We start from the raw sequence: 16,031 nt of genomic DNA, 5'->3' as shown, positions 1-16,031 counted from the left end.
TTTTACTGGAATACCATAATATGAAGGTGTCACACAATCTTTGACAGCTATGAGTTCATATTTATTAATGTTAAGGTATAGACCAGACGCTTTGGAAAAGGATTGTATCACATTGATCGATATGGGAATTTGGTTAGCGTATTATTCGGGATACTCAAGTATTCTGTTTTTGAGTTGACACATATAAACATCATATCCCGTTTACAATAACATGATTAAGCTTGTATCCTGCGTATGTGAAACCAGGATAAGATGCCTGGGATATGCATATCTTAGATGGGATACTGTGGCATGTAAACATCTTATCTTGCTTACTGTTGTTTTGTTGCGGCCTGCGCAGGCTCAGTTGCACATATCATATGTGTTGTGCAGTGTGTGGTGTTTTGTAATTATGTTTTCATCTGATTGTCAAACAAACCACTTCAAAAAGTAGGCTACTTGCGCAGTTCGATCCACCATAAGAATTCAATAACAATTTATTTTGCTGATACTCCGTACTGAACCACATAACATAGTGGGTACTTTCACTCCTAATTTAGACAAGTTTCTCCTTATAATTTCCAACATTTGGTAGGCCATATTATAATTTTGGACATTTGGTAGGCCATTTGTCAACTATAGTTAGATACATGCAACTACTCTTTTGTCATAAATCGTTGACCTAGAAGACTAAATAAAGTAGTGCTCACCAGAATAATGTCTTACATCGATAGTTAACACTGGTAATAACACTGGTAAAGTTGTCTGTTTCGTTTAGAGACCAGGATAAAATGCAATAGCTCCAAAAGTGGAAAGATTGGTCATGTGTAAAATGTCCAATGTCATCAGTTTGACCAGTGTTAAGGAAATTAAAAGCTGAGAAAACGATTAAACACATTTATAAGACTTCAGTTCATCTTGGGCGCATATTTTAAGACCTTAAGTGGGATACAGCTGCCAACTCTCACGCATTGACCGTGAGACACACGCATCCAGTTCTCACGCTCACACACCACACCTCTTATATCTCACGCATCTAAAAGCACTGGTTTTATTTTACTGATTAATCCAGTGTATATTCAGTGCATTAACTTTTCATATGTTCTCCAAATCGTTTTGAAATCGGAGCATCTGCACCTAGGGGCGGAGCCAGAGGGGTGTCCGGGGTGGCACTGGACACCCCTGACATCTGATTGGCCACCCCAACATTTTATTCGCTACTGACAGTTTGATGCTGATTGCCATCTCATTTCACCTCTTGTTGAAAGAAGCATTTATTTTGACGTTCGGCGGCGCATATTTCAAATCGAACAAGAGAGAATATTGGTTGGTTGCGAGATACAGAAGAATAAGAAGAACATACAGAAGAAGAAGAGAGAATATTTCCACAGCTCCATGAGCTCTTTTCACGGTTGGCGAAAGCATGATATTTGAAGTAAATTTTAAGGTTTAGCATCGGGTTTAGGTTTCCTGAACAACTTTTCCGAAAGTTGAGTTGCTGTGTAAGTTAACGTAAGACCTTTGGTTCCATTAAAAGACTGTTAATCAGATAAGAGAGATCGGTTCCCAATTTAGCCTAACATTATGTTTACATCTGTGCTAGTAAGACATGCAAATACAGTGCAGTGTCGTAAGTTACAGTATACGAATGTTTAGCTAATGTGGGGTAAGTAGTAGGCTACAGCTGTCAGTGTTCAGCAATTGGAAATCCATTAACTCAGTTAGATTTTCGTACTTGAACTGAATACAAACAATTGTTATTATCAATCTGTTAACGTTACTCAAAAGATTACCACAATTAAACATGAAAAGAAAGGGAGAGATAGACTTATTTTTAAAGAAGCACAAACAGGCAGATCAGGTGCAAACAGCCCCCAGCCCCATCACCACCGGACCCCAGAGCAGCTCCTTACATGAGGCTAGTCCGAGTCAGTGTGGTCAGACTTCACAAGGACCCAGTCTACCACCACCAGGTCAGAGCATCTACCAGGCGGTCAGTCACATGCCCAGTTCAGAATTTAAGTTTAGCTTCAGCTTGTAATGGATGATGTTGTTAGATTAAGCCTCACTTTAAAATGTTGGTTGTTCTTGTTTCGTGTTCTTGTTTTGATGGCTGTAGCATTTTTATTGTGATTATACACTAATGGTTCTTGTGTTATTTTAATGTAATAGATGTATCAAAGGATGACACAGAGACCTCTGGCTCTGAGCAAGACAGTGAGCCAGAGCTGCCTGGAGATGTCATCGAGCCTCTCCCAACTGCATCAAGCACCAGATGCTGTTCCAAAAGGACCCAATGGTAGGCCAGGCCTATACTTTAAACTACACATTTTAGTTAGCAGCTGTTGGTATCTAATCTTGTGGATCCCTTAATTATACATTTCCATAGAGAGATGACACATTATTTAACGTGTATTTCAGACATTTCAAGATCCAGAGAAGAAGGTCCTGTACAGCTGTGTTTGAAATCATTTCCCAGTACTCAGCTTGGTACTAGGAACAGGGCTTTCAACAGCTCCTGGTATAAGGACAATTCATGGCTTGAATATTCTGTAAATCAAGATTTGACTTATTGTTTCGCCTGTAGGCATTTTTCTCTGCTCAATACACCTGAATCTGCCTTCACATCACAGTCAGGTATTTGTAACTGGAAAAAAGGCGCTGTTTAAAGATTCTGGGTTTAGGCTCCATTCGAAGGCAGAGCATCATATAAATGCTATGTATGCTTGGAATCAGCATAAAAGGGCTATTGACAGCAACTCATCAATGTTAGATGTCATAAATGAGGACCAGAAAAGAAAGTGGAGGAAAACTGTACTTACATTAAAACTATTGCAGATGTGCTCCTATTAACTACCACTCAAAATATAGCACAGAGTTCATCGAGAGTCTGATCACTCTCACAACAAGGGTCATTTTTTGACAATCTTAGAAGAAATAGCAAAGCATGGCACTCAGAGAAAAGGATGAATGCATGTGGCAATGCTTAGTACACAAGCCACGAAATCCAGAACAAAGTGATTGAGGGCTTAGCTGAGATGGTACAAAGTGAAATAATAAGAGTAGTAAAAGAAAGTGAAGTTTTTAGTGTAATTGCAGATGAAACCAGAGATTTAAAGAAAAAGTAACAAATGTCTTTAGTTGTGATGTACTATTACAATGAGGCCATCCACATAAGCTTGTTACACTTTCAGTCAGCTGAAAGCTTAGATGCAGCAGGTCTCGCAAAAATGATAATTGATTGGCTTGAAAAACATGTTCTGGACTACAGAAATAATCTTGTGGGGCAAGGATTTGACGGTGCATCCGTCATGAGCGGAAAGCATTCTGGTGTGTCTGCATGGATTAAAAACAGTGCGTGATTTGCATTTTATGTGCACTATAATGCACATTGTTTGAATTTGGGTCTTGTCGATGCTGTAAAATCAGTGCCTGAGGCAGTTAAAGCTTCTGCAGGAGAGCAAAAAAGTTATAACTTTGTATCTGGCTTCTACATTCATCTCAAGTGGCTTGCAGTTCAGAAAGAGCTGTATCCACAGCAGCAGTCCAGGGAACTACAGAGACATACGGATGTAAGGTGGGCATGCAGATACATGGTATGCCGTAATCTGAGGGACAGGCTTCCAGCAGTTCTGAGAGTGCTACAGGATATCACACTTGAAAATAGTGGTGATAGATCAGTTATATTTACATTTCAGAGGGCTTTTGGTTACCTTTTGTAAAGTGCTTGGTGATACCAAATGTCTTTCTGACATGCTCCAATCAAGCTCTCTTGACCTAGCAAGAGCTGTGGATCTAGTAGGTGCCCTTACAGACACATTACAGGACTACAGAAGTGAGGGTTACTTTGGAGAACTATGGAAAGAGGTTGAAGAGATTTCAGAGCACTGCACAATAAGTGTACAAACAGTGTGTAAAAGACAGCCTAAAACAAGCTTAAGATTTCACTACTCATTGACGATGAGCACTGTAGGACAGAAAATGAGTGATCAAAGTGATGGTGAGAGCTTCCAAAGAGCTATCTTTTATCAGGTGCTTGACAGTCTCACAGCTGAGCTGCAGAGGCGTTTTTCAAAGAAGAATTGTGAGAATGCAAGGGGTCCAGTCTCTCAACCCAAAGAGTACAACATTCTTGAATGAGGAGCCTCTGTTTGCCTTTGCTCAGACCTTTGAGTCAGATTTAGAGGACCTCAAACATGAGGTTCACCAAACCAAGTGGCTTCTTGATAGGCTTTTTGATAGGAGAGAGAAAAGTGGAAGGGACAGACCGTCTACTCTCCTTGAAAGAGGTCTTCCATGAGCTATTTCGACTTCGTAAGATTTCTGTTGTTACACCAGTCAGCAGTGCTTCTTACGAGAGAAGCTTCTCAGCTTTAAAACGGATTAAAACCCACCTCAAGACAACAATGGTTGATGACCACCTTAAATCACCTCGGAATTCTCAGTGTTGAGTCAAGGAGGGCACGCTCCCTCAACGTGGATGAGTTTGTGAAACATTGCCAGTTCTCAACAGAACCACAGAATTATGCTGTTTTAAATCTACCTAGGATAATTTGGCACTTAGGCAGTCCCTCTGGTCAGGATTTATACCTGCACTGTGTACTAGCTAGTATACTGACATTCTAAAATGATAAATCCAAGGGGTATCATGTCACACAGATTTAATTTGGTCTTGATTAGGCCAATTCCAAAATGTTTCTTTGCTATTAGTTAACATAATATATTTGAGCATAAATATGATACTGTAAGTTTGTCATTTTGATGGGCAAAAAAGTTTTTCAAGTCCATTTCTTGATACCTGGTATGTCAAATTGCAGTGTGTTTTTTTGTAAATAAACTATGCAATTTATGTAACACACAAATACTATCTCCTTGGTGCTTGAGCTTTATTTTCTGAAAATATTTTGGATGTTCAACACTTATAGACCCAGATTATATATTCATGAAAACAGAGTGACACAAGTCTCTCCAGTGTGAGGACAGTACAGTATGTGTGTGTGTGTGTGTGAGAAAGAAATGTAGCTGCAGTTCCGAGGTAGAGACATTGAGTATTCACAGTATGTTAAAGAATTCTAGTGAAGTAACCCTTTTGGACCACACTATCTGCCACATTGAAGAACTAATCAGAAATCATAGGATTCATTCATGCTCCTTAGATGCAAGGTTAGGGTTACACACTAATTTTCTGTCATGGTCTATGGACCCTCTGAAGTAGCCTTGGCCACCCCATGTATAAAACTTTATTTCCACCACTGTCTGCACCTGCAATTTAATAACCTTACGAGCGGAACCTCTAGCATTATTGTCCTGTATTGTCACAGCACTGTGAACCGCAATGCATTGAAGTCCAGTTATGTAAGGGATCAAGGTGATTGGATGGGCATTTTAAAGAAAAGCCCCTCAAGATTAGAGTGGAGCTGAATGGAGAGAGAACGTTCGCCGCTAAGTTTGTAAAAAGAGCAGCACGGTTGCGCTGTTTTATGTACAATGTTGTCAACACAATTATGTAGCTGTTACTCCCGTCCCTTTTGACAGCTTGTACTAAATTTGATTTAATCCACACTTGCATTAGTCCCCTCGTTTGGTGATTGGCATTTAGGCTGTGACAAGGAGAAGGCAGCAGACAGACCTACACTATGTTTCAGCAGGGAAGGTAGGTTGACCTGATTCTAGAGGGGAAATAAGTAGAAAATAATTTGGTTAGGGTGTAGGGTCGTCTTGTCTTCACAACATTTTATTATCTATCTATTACCTGATCATTGGAACAATTCTCATTCTTAACAATGGGATAAAATCATATCAAATGTTATTGGTCACATACAGTACACATGGTTAGCAGATGTTATTGCGAGTGTAGCGAAATGCTTGTGCTTCTAGTTCCGACAGTGCAGCAATATCTAACATGTAATCTAACAATTATAGGGTAATTAATGTACTTGTCAGCAAGAACACTACTATTATTCCCCGCACTTATTTTATTATTCGGCTTCTTCACAATTTTGCCAGTGTAATCACATATTTTAAATCTGATATGCCTACTTGTCTTTCAAAATGAATGATATGAGGCTATGTATTTTTGCAGTCATTCATGGACAGTTTTGAATAGGTCATACAAATAAGCGTTGGATATTAAATGCGCCAGGCCTCACCTATAATTTTTTACATTTTAGCATTGTGCACATACTAGGCAGAGATGGTAGAGGGGACTCACAAGTCATAAATGCATCATATTTTGTCTATGCAGAGTAAGATGATGAAAAGGATCTTCAACTAGTAGGCATAGACTGCAATCTATGATTTAGTTACCCACTGCCATCAACCATTAATATTAGTATTTCCTCTGCAGAGCCTTGGTGTAGTGGTAACACTCCCTGGCACATGTTGCATACAACTTTCCACCAGAGACCAGGGTTTAATCCCTGCTTCCAACCTTCCCACTGTTTCTCCCATTTCCTTACTGTCTGAAAGAAAGTGTCAAACCACCCCAAAATAATAATAATTAAAAAAAAAAAGATTAGCATACTAAATTTCATCCCCCAAAAATCTCAAAGTAACAAAGTCGTCAAATTTTGAGTGTTCATTTAATATTCAAAGCATCCTGAATACACCTGAACTGTGGCATATACAACATAATCAACCCTGCTCAAAGGCCTAAGCCATGTTGAAATAGGTAGAATTTTTGGAAATAAGCTTTAAAACAGTAACATTTCCTGGGGGAGGACACCCAGACCCCCATCTAGGGGTTAAGCCAGGAGACAATGGAATTCATATAGCAAATTTCACTCCAAGCTTTCTTCAAAAGTTGTCAGCCCTGAGGATATGAGCTATTTGGAATACTGTGCGCATGTAAACGTGGTCATTGAGTAACTCAAGTTGAAGCCGACCTGGATACTGCATTAACTCAATTATCCTTATAATTTCTTCTACGTGTGTTTTAAAAGTAATCGGTTCAAGGCCATACATCTGATGTAATAGAAGCAATTATTGGTACCATGATTGTCTTCAAAACATTTTTATTTATTTACAGGAAGATTGCAATTTTTAACTATAATGGGGATCCTGTTTTTGCTAACAATGCCTGCAGTACCGCGGTCTGCCTTGAACTTCCGTGGCTTCAATAAGAGGCAGTCACTCTCCCCTGATCCTGATGAGCATTTTATGTTTTCCCTCCCACTACTCTTCTTGTAGTCACAATACATTTGCTGACTTGATGTTTTATTGTGCGTCCACCTAAAAGTAGGCCTAAGTGCCTTAAGATGTCTTGTTGTATTCAGAGCTCAAGATTGCCTATTGTTGTAATCAGCATTCATGTTGAGCTTCTTAACTAGCTCGTGCTCATGCTAGCATTAGCATTTTCATTTAGAATGCATTAGGAATTAGCATGCCTATTAGCAATTAGCATGCCTATTAGCAATTAGCCTTTTGTTAGCATTTCTCTTTCCTGGTGCTATTTTTTAGTTATCTTTGTATATTCAGTGCTTGACTTGGAATGGACTAAGTGCCGGTACTCATTTTGGGTGCCAGTACTGTTTATATTTAGGTGCAGGAGCTCCACAATACCTTTGAGCTAATATTCTATAAGAAAGGGGTTCCCAAACTTTTTTGGCCTGCGACCCCATTTTTATATTTAAAACAATCATGGATGTAGTCAACCTAAGGTGACAACATTTAAAATACCCAAATGCGGGACAATGGGATGATTTTGCGAGACATTGACAGGACAGTGTTGCCTACATGAATAGCTCACATATTTTTTTTAATCACCCACCCACTGCACTGAACAAGTTATTTGAAGCAAGTGTGCCTGTACACTACTCTTTTGCACTGTGCAAAATTTAGTCAGGCAGAAACGAGAGCCCAAATGTGTGGCTGTTTTTTGAAAATCAGGTAATATTTCACAGATGTCATTGTTTTCAATGAGAGCATGATGGTAAATGCAGTTGAGGCATGGCGGTGAATGCCGTCAGCCACAATGGAAGACAGGACTTGCCACCAGAGTCAAATATTTAAACTTTTGCTATCTGCAACAACAAAAAAAGTTATGATAAATAGGCTAAGACTTTTGGGGATTACATAGATTATATTTAGTTACATTTAATTGGTTAAATGAATCATGAGGCCTACATATAGCCTAATCATAAGAGTTGCCTTCATTACACCTTCTTTCTTCAATATAATCATTAATTCATTCAGAAGGTTAAAACGAATACACACACAGCGGGGGAGGTTTGATAATGCTGTGGGTTTGTTTTGCTGCCTCTGGTAGCAAGGCATCATAAAATCCACAGATTATCAAGGTGTTTGAGTCCAATGTGCCACCCAGTGTCCAAAACTAGGTCTCTTGTCAAAAAAAAAAAAAAAATCACCCAGGAATGATTTAACAAGAAATGTTAGACTGTTCTGGAGTGGCCAGCGTTGAGTCCAGATCTGAATGCCATCGAAAACGGCGATATCTGAAAACACCAGTTGGTAGAAGGTACCCCTCAAACATTGCAGAATTGGAGTGGTTTGTAGTTTAAGACTGGGCAGAACCTCCAGTAGAAAGGTGCATCAAACTCATTGATGGCTAAGAATAATTTATCAGCAGTTATCTAGGCCAAAGACTGTGCAACCAAATATTACCTCTTGGGTATTTTGTTTTTCTTTTCTAAATAAAAATTCTAAACTTACGTTTCAAAAATCTAAATTGGATCTGCAATGTTGAACATCCAATAATGTGTGGAGACCAAAAGTTTTTTTTCCAATTTGAACTTATTTTGGAAGAAATAGGTAATTATTTAAGAAAAGTGCAAGGGTGCCAATATATTTGGCCACAACGGTATATCATAATGGCAGATTCTATTGATGTTGCTGCCCTTGGGGCAGTAACCTGACCATGGTATAAGGTGAGATACCATACACAAAATGGTTCTTTGGGGTTCTATATACAACATTTTGGTTCTTTTGACGAGATTAAAGAAATCTTTACTATAAAAAGGTTCTATATACAATGAGTGTACAAAACATTGACAGAGTGACCAGGTGAATCCAAGTGAAAGCTATGATCCCTTATTGATGTCACCTGTTAAATTCCACTTCAATCAGTGTAGATGAAGGGAAGGATACAGTTTAAATATGGATTTTTAAGCCTTGACACAATTGAGACATGGATTGTGTATGTGTGCCATTCAGAGGGTGAATGGGCAAGACAAAAAAAATGAGTACCTTTGAACGGGGTATGAGATTAGATGCCAAGCGCACCGGTTTGAGTGTCAAGAACTGCACCACTGCTGGGTTTTTCACGCTCAACAGTTTCCTGTGTGTATCAGGAATGGTCCACCAAAGGACATTCAGCCAATTTGACACAACTGTGGGAAGCATGAGTCAACATGGGCCATCATCCCTATTGAACGCTTTCGACACCTTTCCCCGATGAATTGAGGCTGTTCTGAGGGCAAAAGGGGTTGCAACTCAATATTAGGAAGGTGTTTCTAATGTTTTGTGCACTCAGTGTATTTACCCAGTGAAGGTAAATAAGCATGAGGGTTCTATCCATACCCCAGGGTGTAATGGGGATTTTAGAAAGCAACAGCTAACAAACGCTAACCCAGTCACATCAAACACAAAAGTGTTCCAGCTGTTTTGTATTGACATGTATATCCATATTAATGATGCTGCTGCATGATTTTACCTGGTCAGAAAAATGGCTAGTTGACGTCTGATGTTAGCTCTCTATGGCAGGGCAAAGATCAAATTCAGATTTTGCAACATTGTTGTCTAGGTCTGAGTGGAAAACAGTAAGGTTCATACAAACCTGTGCTGTTGCAAACTAAATGCTAGTAAGAGGAAATAATGTGTTTAATAAACGCATACACTCTTAAAACTGCCATTCCAGCACGATGATGCAAGAGGATGGTGGTTGAACCAACTTGCAAGTAGCCTACAAATAAGCACGTTATTTTTCAATGTATTAAGGTAAGCAAGTAATATTTTTTTATTCAAATATATGACGCCAAAGTCATATGATAAACTATAGGTTAGATAATTAAAGTTGAAACTAATTTGAGCACCTTTGTAAGCTAGCTAGCAAAACAGAAAAAGCTAGGGTAACGTAAACTCACTCACTTTTGTACATTGCCTTGGTCCGTACAATTGACCTTATTTTAGCGCCCCAAAAACATAATACTTCCAGATCAACTGTAATGTCAATACCGTTGTAAATCACACTTTCTCCCCTTTCCAACAAAATATATGACATGACCTAAACACTGTCCGTTTCTGCATGATTCAAGAAGGCAATGAGCCCCGTCGGGTCTTTTTAAAAATGGCGGGTGGGGAAGCAAAACTAATGCGTGATAGTGAGGAGAGATGTTGTGGGAAAATTGCTTTTTTTCACTCTGTCCAACTTATCACCTCTAAAATGTCAATAAAACACTATAAAGAGTTTATATAATGTGTGATTACATACTCATTTGAAGGTTTGTGTCGAATTTTAATCTGGTTTTTAGGACGGTGCTAAAGTTATCTTCAGAAGTAAACAGTTTTTTTGAGAGTCGTGATCGCTTGCAGTGACGATGCAAAATATGACTAGGTATCCCCCCTTACCCCCGTCACTGTCCATTTCTTGTTTTTAAACGATGAGAGAAGTGCTACACCTGGCGGAGAGAGATTGTAAAACAGAAATAGTTGCTTTATGCGTGCTGTACGTTACGGCATGACACGTCATGATGTAACGGAGGGTCCGTTTTTTCAACTTTTCTCCAATACTATAGAGCCATTACCATGTCGATCAACGCTTGAATAGAAACGTAGTTCACACCCCCGATTTTGAAGTCAACACAGTCGCATTAGTTTTCTTTGCAGCCTCGTTTGAATGTCGCCGCTGCGCACATTTGTACGGAATGGGGTGAGTTTACTTTACTTTAATTCGCCACTTTACAAGCTAGTCAGCTAACTCTTTCAAATTAACATTATTTTGTATTATATTCCAAATAGAGCTACAGACACAGCCTGACAGCTAATTGTTACTTTCATTTCAGTATTTCAGTATGGAGTCAATTGAGGAGACCATGTTCCATGAAGCTTGTTGCTGACTGAGAGGAGGCATGTATAAATGATTTATTATACATTATGTATGATAAGTCTTAGTGATTCAATAGCCAGTTCATTATTACATGACTTGTAACAGACTATACAGTTGAAGTCGGAAGTTTACATACACCGTAGCCAAATTCCTGACATTTAACCCTAGTAAAAATTCCCTGTCTTTGGTTAGTTAGGATCACCACTTTATTTTAAGAATGTGAAATGTCAGAATAATAGTAGAGAGGATGATTTATTTCAGCTTTTATTTCTTTCATCACATTCCCAGTGGGTCAGAAGTTCACATACACTCAATTAGTATTTGGTAGCATTGCCTTTAAAATTGTTTAACTTGGGTCAAACGTTTCGGGTAGCCTTCCACAAGCTTCCCACAATAAGTTGGGTGAATGTTGACCCATTCCTCCTGACAGAGCTGGTGTAACTGAGTCAGGTTTGTAGGCCTCCTTGCTCACACACGCTTTTTCAGTTCTGCCCACACATTTTCTATAGGATTGAGGTCAGGGCTTTGTGATGGCCACTCCAATACCTTGACTTTGTTGTCCTTAAGCCATTTTGCCACAACTTTGGAAGTATGCTTTTGGTCAATGTCCATTTGGAAGACCCATTTGCGACCAAGCTTTAACTTCCTGACTGATGTCTTGAGACGTTGCTTCAATACATCCACATAATTTTCCTACCTCATGATGCCATCAATTTTGTGAAGTGCACCAGTCCCTCCTGCAGCAAAGCACCTCCACAACATGATGCTGCCACCCCCGTGCTTCACGGTTGGGATGGTGTTCTTCGGCTTGCAAGCCTCCCCCTTTTTCCTCCAAACATAACGATGGTCATTCTGGCCAAACATTTCTATTTTTGTTTCATCAGACCAGAGGACATTTCTCCAAAAAGTACAATCTTTGTCCCCATGTGCAGTTGCAAACCGTAGTCTGGCTTTTTTATGGCGGTTTTGGAGCAGTGGCTTCTTCCTTGCTGAGCAGCCTTTCAGGTTATGTCGATATAGGACTCATTTTTACTGTGGATGTACTGTATTACATTCACACACATATTACTGTCACGCCCTGGCCTTAGTATTCTTTGTTTTCTTTATTATTTTAGTTAGGTCAGGGTGTGACATGGGGAATGTATGTGTTTTGTATTGTCTATGGGTTTTGTATGGTAAATGGGTCAGTGTCTTGTCTAGGTGTTTGTATGTCTATGGCTGCCTAGATTGGTTCTCAATTAGAGGCAGCTGTGGTTCATTGTCTCTGATTGAGAGCCATATTTAAGGCAGTCATAGGCATTGGGGTTTTGTGGGTAATTGTCTATGTTGTACGTTTGTTGCTTGTCTATGCACTTACGTCGTTAGCTTCACGGTCGTTTGTTGTTTTGTTTAGTTTGTATTCAGTGTTCGTTTCGTGTTTTTCCCTTCTCTGAATAAAAGAGAATGTATTTTGCACACGCTGCGCCTTGGTCCTCTCTCTCTCCGCAAGACGATCGTGACAGAATTACCCACCATAACGGGACCAAGCAGCGTGTAAAGCAGCAATGGGAGCAGCGCATAAAGGATTCATGGACATGGGAGGAGATATTGGATGGAAAGGGACCTTGGGCACAACCGGGAGAATATCGCCTCCCTCGTGAAGAGCTGGAGGCAGCTAAAGCCGAGAGGAGGCGATATGAGGAGGCAGCACGGAAGCAAGGCTGGAAGCCCGCGAGTACAACCCAAACATTTCTTGGGGGGGGGGGGGGCTAAAAGGGAGTGTGGCGAAGTCAGGTAGGAGACCTGCGCATACTCCCTGTACTTACCGCGGAGAGCGAGAGTACGGGCAGACACCGTGTTACGCAGTAGAGCGCACGGTGTCTCCTGTACGTGTTCATAGCCCGGTGCGGGTTATTCCACCTCACCGCACTGGCAGGGCTAGATTGAGGATTGAGCCGGATGTCATGAAGCCGGCCCAACGCATCTGGCCACCAGTGCGTCTCCTCGGGCCGGCTTACATGGCACCAGCCTTACGCATGGTGTCCCCGGTTCGCCTACATAGCCCGGTGCGGGTTATTCCACCTCCCCGCACTGGTCGGGCGACGGGGAGCATACAACCAGGTAAGTTTGGGCAGGCTCAGTGCTCAAGGGAGCCAGTACGCCTGCACGGTCCGATATTTCCGGCGCCACCTCCCCGCCCCAACCCAGTACCACCAGTGCCTACACCATGCACCAGGCTTCCTGTGCGTCTCCAGAGCCCTGTTCCTCCTCCACGCACTAGCCCTATGGTGCGTGTCTCCAGCCCATTACCACCAGTGCCTACACCACGCACCACGCCTCCTGTGCGTCTCCAGAGTCCTGTGCGTCCTGTTGCTGCTCCCCGCACTAGCCCTGAGATGCGTGTCCCCAGCCCGGTACCACCAGTTCCGGCACCACGCACTAGGCCTAATGTGCGTCTCCAGGGTCCAGTATGCCCTGTTCCTTCTCCCCGCACTAGCCCTGAGATGCGTGTCCCCAGCCCGGTACCACCAGTTCCGGCACCACGCACTAGGCCTAATGTGCGTCTCCAGGGTCCAGTATGCCCTGTTCCTTCTCCCCGCACTAGCCCTGAGATGCGTGTCCCCAGCCCGGTACCACCAGTTCCGGCACCACGCACTAGGCCTAATGTGCGTCTCCAGGGTCCAGTATGCCCTGTTCCTTCTCCCCACACTAGCCTTCAGGTGCGTGTCCCCAGCCCGGTACCACCAGTTCCGGCACCACGCACCAGGCCTACAGTCTGCCCAGCGGCGCCTGAACTGCCCGTCTGCCCAGCCCCATCTGAGCCATCCATCTGCCCAGCGCCATCTGAGCCATCCGTCTGCCCAGCGCCATCTGAGCCATCCGTCTGCCCAGCGCCATCTGAGCCATCCGTCTGCCCTGAGCCATTAGAGCCGCCCGTCTGTCCCGAGCCGTCAGAGCCGTTCGTCAGTCAGGAGCCGCTAGAGCCGCCAGTCAGCCAGGATCTGCCAGAGCCGCCAGTCAGCCAGGATCTGCCAGAGCCGCCAGTCAGCCAGGATCTGCCAAAGTCGCCAGCCAGCCATGAGCAGCCAGATCCGTCAGCCAGCCATGAGCAGCCAGATCCGTCAGCCAGCCATGAGCAGCCAGATCCGTCAGCCAGCCATGAGCAGCCAGATCCGTCAGCCAGCTATGAGCAGCCAGATCCGTCAGCCAGCCATGAGCAGCCAGATCCGTCAGCCAGCCATGAGCAGCCAGATCCGTCAGCCAGCCATGAGCAGCCAGATCCGTCAGCCAGCCATGAGCAGCCAGATCCGTCAGCCAGCCATGAGCAGCCAGATCCGTCAGCCAGCCATGAGCAGCCAGATCCGTCAGCCAGCCATGAGCTGCCGTCTCTCAGTCCTGAGCTGCCGTCCCTCAGTCCGGAGCTGCAGTCCCTCAGTCCGGAGCTGCAGTCCCTCAGTCCGGAGCTACCCCTCAGTCTGGAGCTACCCCTCAGTCCGGAGCTACCCCTCAGTCCGGAGCTACCCCTCAGTCCGGAGCTACCCCTCAGTCCGGAGCTACCCATCCGTCCGGTGGCGCCCTCTGGGATGGTCTTCAGTCCGGGACTTGCTACAAGGGTCGCCGCTCCAGAGGCGCCACCAAAGCGGGTATTGACAATGGTGGAGTGGTGGCCACATCCCGCACCCGAGCCGCCGCCATAATAAGGCCCACCCCGGACCATCCCCTTCAATGTCAGGTTGTGCGGCCGGAGTCCGCACCTTTGGGGGGGGGGGGGGGGTACTGTCACGCCCTGGCCGTAGTATTCTTTGTTTTCTTTATTATTTTAGTTAGGTCAGGGTGTGACATGGGGAATGTATGTGTTTTGTATTGTCTATGGGTTTTGTATGGTAAATGGGTCAGTGTCTTGTCTAGGTGTTTGTATGTCTATGGCTGCCTAGATTGGTTCTCAATTAGAGGCAGCTGTGGTTCATTGTCTCTGATTGAGAGCCATATTTAAGGCAGTCATAGGCATTGGGGTTTTGTGGGTAATTGTCTATGTTGTACGTTTGTTGCTTGTCTATGCACTTACGTCGTTAGCTTCACGGTCGTTTGTTGTTTTGTTTAGTTTGTATTCAGTGTTCGTTTCGTGTTTTTCCCTTCTCTGAATAAAAGAGAATGTATTTTGCACACGCTGCGCCTTGGTCCTCTCTCTCTCCGCAAGACGATCGTGACAATTACACACACATACGGCACATACACATTTTACACACGTGTACAGTTGTGGCCAAAAGTTAAGAATGACACAAATATTAATTTTCACAAAGTTTGCTGCTTCAGTGTCTTTAGATATTTTTGTCAGATGTTACTATGGAATACTGAAGTATAATTACAAGCATTTCATAAGTGTCGAAGGCTTTTGACAATTACATGAAGTTGATGCAAAGAGTCAATATTTGCAGTGTTGACCCTTCTTTTTCAAGACCTCTGCAATCTGCCCTGGAATGCTGTCAATTAACTTCTGGGCCACATCCTGACTGATGGCAGCCCATTCTTGCATAATCAATGCTTGGCGTTTGTCAGAATTTGTGGGGTTTCGTTTGTCTACCCACCTCTTGAGGATTGACCACAAGTTCTCAATGGGATTAAGGTCTGGGGTGTTTCCTGGCCATGGACCCAAAATATCAATGTTTTGTTCCCTGAGCCACTTATTTATCACTTTTGCCTTATTGCAAGATGCTCCATCATGCTGGAAAAGGCATTGTTCGTCACCAAACTGTTCCTGGATGGTTGGGAGAAGTTGCTCTCGGAGGATGTGTTGGTACTATTCTTTATTCATGGCTGTGTTCTTAGGCAAAATTGTGAGTGAGTCCACTCCCTTGGCTGAGAAGCAACCCCACACATGAATGGCCTAAGGATGCTTTACTGTTGGCATGACACAGGTAGCGCTCACCTTGTCTTCTCCGGACAAGCTTTTTTCCGGATGCCCCAAACAATCGGAAAGGGGATATATCAGAGAAAATGACTTTACCCCAGT

The 16,031-nt window shown here is 42.9% G+C and overlaps 1 long non-coding RNA gene across 1 annotated transcript; it reads left to right on the top strand.

The window, feature by feature from the left end:
* The first annotated feature begins 1,211 nt into the window (after positions 1-1,211).
* Positions 1,212-4,824, top strand: LOC139531882 (uncharacterized). Its single transcript, XR_011666445.1, has 3 exons — positions 1,212-1,481; positions 2,152-2,278; positions 2,401-4,824. It is a non-coding gene; the product is annotated as an uncharacterized lncRNA (long non-coding RNA).
* Positions 4,825-16,031: the final 11,207 nt, after the last annotated feature.

This window comes from Salvelinus alpinus, chromosome 10 (genome assembly GCF_045679555.1).
Source record: "Salvelinus alpinus chromosome 10, SLU_Salpinus.1, whole genome shotgun sequence".
NCBI classification, from domain to species: Eukaryota; Metazoa; Chordata; class Actinopteri; order Salmoniformes; family Salmonidae; genus Salvelinus; species Salvelinus alpinus.
Note: the sequence above shows the minus strand (reverse complement) of the source record. Positions and strands in the feature narration are given on the sequence as shown.